This window comes from Cynocephalus volans, chromosome X (assembly GCF_027409185.1).
Source record: "Cynocephalus volans isolate mCynVol1 chromosome X, mCynVol1.pri, whole genome shotgun sequence".
Lineage (NCBI taxonomy): Eukaryota > Metazoa > Chordata > Mammalia > Dermoptera > Cynocephalidae > Cynocephalus > Cynocephalus volans.
The window spans coordinates 75747776-75753889 of NC_084478.1; positions in this window are offsets into that span (position 1 = coordinate 75747776).

Here is a 6114-nt window from a genome sequence, read left to right on the forward strand (position 1 = left end):
ATCAATACATGGGGCTTGTCCTGCTCAAAGAGAAAGTGAGATGAGACTTTTTTGTTCACTCCTGACCTCATACCAGGGTGAATTTCAGGTGGTTTCTTAAAGTACTGAAAGTACTAAATGTGTACTACCACTCAGAAGAGAGGAGAGTGTGCAGTCTCAGGTGTACCTTGAGAGGCCACCACACTCCCCTTGAAAGTTCTCAGGGGAGATGGGGTAAGTGGTAAGTCATCTTGGTTGTTATTCTTGCTTAAGTGTACCTTCTCCCACCAACTAGGACATTTTTCCCCATTCCTTCATTCATAGGAAAGTAAGCTACAAAATCTATTTTTTCACAATATAAACATACCCTCTCCTGTGTTGTTTTGATTACTGGCCCATGGTGTCAGCCACAGTGGGCACTCTCCTCTTCCCTTGCTACCCACTTTTCTCACTAAGTACAAAAACCGTCAGTAGTCACACAGCCCTCAAAGCAAGAGCATTCAACCATGAGAAAGGGGCCAGCATACTAGTCTGTACAACTCTCCTGTGTCTTGCTGACAAAACCAGAAAAACATTGGCAGGTGCCAAAGAGTGGTCCTCTTTATATAAGCTTCTGACAGACATCTGAAATCTCCATGGCAGCTATTGCTGGCCTTTGAGGGTCTGAGACACCCTATTTCATGTGGTTTCCAGAGCCCCAACCACCTAATAAACATCATGTGGCATGGCATGGGTGCCATTAAATCTGACAAATCCCTCTAACCCTGGATATGGGACCACTGTCTAGGAAAGGTATACTTATTGACAAATCTGCTTATCAGAACCTAGGGAATGAACAGAGGGCTTTTTGTACCACTCTTTTTTTTTTTTTTTTGTCAAAGTGTTACTCCAAAGTATACAAATTAAATTGTCTTTCACTAGAAACTTAACAAATTGCCTTTAATAAAGAGAACAAAATCAAAGACTCTGGACTATTCTGAAGAAGTCAGGGCATATAGGTAAAACTGCCTAATAAGGGTTAAACATCATTATCCAGGAAAAAGTCAGACCTTATATCAAACTTTCCCCTGTGGTCAGCAGCGTCCTATAGCAGATGTAACTGCTCTTTTATTTTAAGAGAAGGTAAGAGACAATAACTGGGTTTTGAGAAAATCAGAGCTATTCTAATGTGTCCTATAACTGCAGCTAGAAACTCCTCTAAAATATTACAGAAGATATGGCTGAATCCTCCAAACTGCTGACTAAATCAGCAATATAGTCAGACCTATAAAATTCCCAAGAGTAGAGACTACTCCATATCCAGTACCTAGCCCTGAACATAGCACAGAGTGGGTACCTCAATAGTTCTTGCTATTTGTTAGCTTGTGAACATGCTATGTTGCCTAGACTATGGTTTCCTAGGCATGTGTCGAGCCACCTTGACTATGTCCCTGTCAGATTATGATTTTCCCAACAATGGTAGTAACCTCTCATCAAGAAAAAGAGTGAAGGTTTTAGTTAGGGACATTGTATTAGTCCATTTCCATTGCTTATAACAAAATACCTGAAACTGGGTAATATATAAAAAACCATAATTTATTTCTTACAGTTTCAGAGGCTGCGAAGTCCAAAGTCCAGGTAACACATCTGGTGAGAGCCTTCTTCTTGGTGCTAACTCTGTAGTGATGCAGAGTATCACATGGCAAAATGGCAGAAGCAGAGACAGAGCTAACTCCTCACTCCTTTTAAAACCCTCAGAACCACACCCATGACTACCATTAAAACCATCAATGGATTGATCCATTTCTTGGTATGGTCCTCAAAATCCAATCACTTCTTCAAGGCCCCACCTTTCAACTACCATAATAGGATTTCCCACCCTCAACAGTTACAGTGGGACTCAAGCCTCAATGAGTTTGGGAGGACATCCAATCCTCAGCATCCTGCCTCTGGCCCCCCCAAACTCATGTCCTTTTCACATACGAATACATTTATTTCAACCCCAAAGCCTTAACTTGTTTCAACTCAAAAGTTCAAAGTCCAAAGTCCTATCTGCGAAATCAAAACAAATTATCTATTTCCAAAATACAATGGTGGGTCAAACATAGGGTGCAAATTCCAGTTCAAAAAGGGAGAAATAGGCCACAAGAAAGGGGTAACAGGTCCTAAACAAGTCCAAAACCCAGCAGGGCAGACATTAAATCTCAAAACTGGTGAATGATGCACCTTGACTCCATGCTGGTGCAGAGGTTGGGTCTCCAAGTCACTGGGTAGCTTCACTCCTATGGCTTTCCTGGTCTCTGGCCATACCTCAGCTCTCACAGGATGGCGTTGCATGCTACAGATCTGGGATCTCCATGGTGGCCCTGCTCTCACAGCTCCACTAGGCATGGCACTGGTGGGAATTCTCTGCTGTAACTTTGAACCCATATTCCCACTCGGCATTGCTTTAGTGAAAGTTTTATGCAGTGACTCTGCCCCTGTGACAGATCTCTTCCTGGGTCCTCCAGTTTTATCACACATTCTTTGAAATTGAGGTGGAGGCTTCCAAGCCTCCACGGCTCTGGCATTCTGCGAGCCTGCAGGCCTAACATCATGAAGGCACCACCACGACTTCCAAAGTTGCAGGTCCAGCCACACCTGGGGCCAATTTAGCCATGGCTGGAACAGCTGCGGTGCTGGAACTGAAAGCAGCTTTCTGAAGTGGCCCTGAGCAGTGAGCGCATGGAGTGTGCCTTGGGCCTGTTCCTCAAGACCATTCTGCCCCACTAGGCCTCTGGGCCTGTGATGGAATGGAAAGCCTCAAATATCTCTGAAATGCTTTCAAGGTCTTGTCCCCCTTCTCTTGATAATCCCTTTCTTCTGTACTAATCTCCTTTAGCAAATGGTTGCTGGGCTACACCAATAGATTTTTTTTCTACTGAAAATGTTCTCTCATTCTCTATCACATGGCCAGGCTACAAATTTTACAACTTTTAATGCTCTGCTTCCCTTTTAATTATAAATTCTGCCTTTATGTCATGACTCTTCTGCCATAACTCAGTGTATGCTGTTGCAAGTAGCCATGCAGCTTCCTGAATGCTTTGCTGCTTAGTAATTTCTTCTGCCAAATACCCTCGTTCAACATCTTTAAGTTCCACATTCCATAAAACTTTTGAGCATGAACAGAATGCAGCCATGTTCCTTGCCAGTTAACAGCAAGGGTGATCTTTGCCCCAGTTTCCAATAAGACCCTTCTCATTTCTATCCAAGACCTGTTTAGAATGGTCTTTACAGTCCATATTTCTATCAGCATTCTGGTCACCACCATTTAGCCAGTCTCTAAGATGTTCTAAATTCTCATCACCAGCATCTAGGCTTTTCCTAGCCTGTTTGTCCAAATTATTCCAGCCTCTGCCAATACTCAGTTCCAAAGCTGCTTCAACATTTTCAAGTATTTTTATAAGCAACACCTCACTTCTCTGGGACCAATTCTCTGTATTAGTCCATTTCTGTTGCTTATAACAAGATACCTGAAACTGGGTAATGTACAAAGAAACAGAATTTATTTCTTATAGTTTCAGAGGCTGGGAAGTCCAAAGTCCAATTAACACATCTAGTGTTCTTGGTGGTAACTCTACAGTAATGCAGCGTATCACACGGCAAAATGGCAGAAGCAGAGAGAGAACTAACTTCTCACTCCTCCTTTTAAAACCCTGAGAACTACATCCACGATCATCATTAAACTATCAATGGATTAATACATTTACTTGGGCATGGTCCTCACAATCTAATCACTTCTTCAAGCCTCCGTCTTTCAACTCCCACAATAGGATTTCCCACCCTCAACAGCTACAGTGGAGACCAAGCCTCAGTGAGTTTGGAGGGACATCCAATCCACAGCAGACATACAATTCTGGAACTTACTCATTGTGTGTCCTTAAGCAAATGGTTTCACATTTCTCAACATCAGTTTTCTCATCTGCAAAATTGGGATTTTAACCTTGCATGGTAATTCAGAGAATTAAATCTGATAATGCATACTAAAGGATCTGGTATAGGGCTTAGTGCATACAAGACACTTGGTAATCAACAGACTCCCTTCCCATCCCTCCCTGGTTTAGGAGGGCTCTTCTCCCTTCCCCTTAACAAGAGTGAGTATTACACTAAAATAAATGCACACTTGCCATTCTTTGGATTTGTGGGTGAAAAAAGAGAAATACACCTAAGCTTCCTCAATGACCCACCCCAGCTACACCATGAAGGCCATGCCTAAGACATGGGTGCCATTATAGCAGCTCCTTTTCACAAACTGCAGCCACCAGTGACCTGAGATTTAAGGACAGGATTCCCCATAATACCTTCAGTCCCTAAGCCACCTTGGCCAAAACATTGCTCTCCGTGTTTGCTACATTTTTTTTATCAAGGTATTCCCGTACAGGATAAACTCAGTTGACAATTTTTGAAAACCTTTCTGAGACAATTGCCTTTGAAATGGAAATGCAAAAGAAAATCAGATTTACAAATAAGTGAGGATGTCCTTAGGTATTTTATTGAATAGCAGATTATTTTCCACAGAACAATCCCTCCCACCACCACAATCCAAAACTGTGGCTGTCCAAGAAAATTTTTTCACCCCAGCTCTGGCATGAAATTGTGTTCTCTCTATATCTTTACATTAGTGGCAGGCAGGAGGTGGAAAGGAAGTGTCAGGTGGCTCTTGTCTCCATCCCCTGTAGCATGACACATGCTGGGTTATTTTTCTGCCAAAGCCCTCCACCCATTCAGCTGTGCTATGTAACTCTTAGAAGTAGTTTGGGCATGAGATAAGGTAATGTGGAAGTGCTCTAGAAACCTCATGTGGGTCACATGATTGGATTTTTTGTTTATTTTTTATTGCAGAACAACATATATGAGGTTACTTCACCAAGTTTGTTGAGAACTAGAATTAAAATATAACACAAATCTTTCCATAAATGTTTTGAAGTATCTTTATACACTGTAAAAATATTAATTGAACTGATGAATTTTTACATATGTATACACTTTGTAAACACTGCCCAAATAAAGATACAGAATCTTTCTATTACTTCAGCAGGTTCCCTCATGACCTTTTCTAGCCAATATCACTCTTTCCCCAGGTAATTATTATTCTGGCTTCTATCACTGTGAATAGTTTTACCTATCCTTCAAAATGCACTCTTTTGCTGCTGGCTTCTTTTGTTCAATATAATGTCTGTGATATTTATCCATTATTTTGTGTATAACAACATTTGTTCATTACCATTGCTGTGCCATATCCCATTGTATGGATATACCGTAATTGATTTATCCTTTTCCTTCTCAATAGACATTGGGCTGTTTCCAATTTGTGGCCATTATAAATACAGTTGTTATACTATGGTCAATTGATTTTCAAAGAGAGCACCAAGAAAATTCAGTGAGAAAATAATCTTTTCAAAAAATGGTGCTGGGGCAACTGAATATCCACAGGCAAAAGAATCAATTGGATCTCTGCCTCACATCATATATAACATTAACGCAAGATGGACCAAATCCCTAAATGTAAGACCTAGAATTATAAAACTCTTATAAGAGTTTCCTTATTAAAAAAACCAAAAATTCGAAAATGATTTTTTTATTATAAGAAAATATAGGTGTAAATCTTTGTGCACTTGCTAAATTAGGCAATGATTTCTTAGATACAACACCAAAAGCACAAGCAACAAAAGAAAAAAATAGATAAGTTGCACTTAAATTTAATACTTAAGAACTGAAAACTTTTGTGCTTCAAAGGACACTATCAAGAAAATGAAAAAACAGCCCACATAATGGGAGACAAAAATTTGCAAATCATATGTCTGATAAGAGACTTGTACTTAGAATATATAGAGAACTTTTACAACTCAAAAATAAAAAGACAACCCAATTTAAAAATGGGTAAAATATTTGAATAGACATTACTCCAAGATATACAAATGGCTAATAAGCACATGAAAAGGTGCTCAGTATCATTAGCAATAAGGGGAATGCAAATCGAAACCACAATGGAATACCGCTTTACATCAACTAGAGTGATTATAATAAAAAAAAATGGACAATCAACTTGTCAAGGATGTGGAGAAATTGGAACTCCCATATATTGCTGCTGAATTATGTAAAATGGTACAGCCCCCT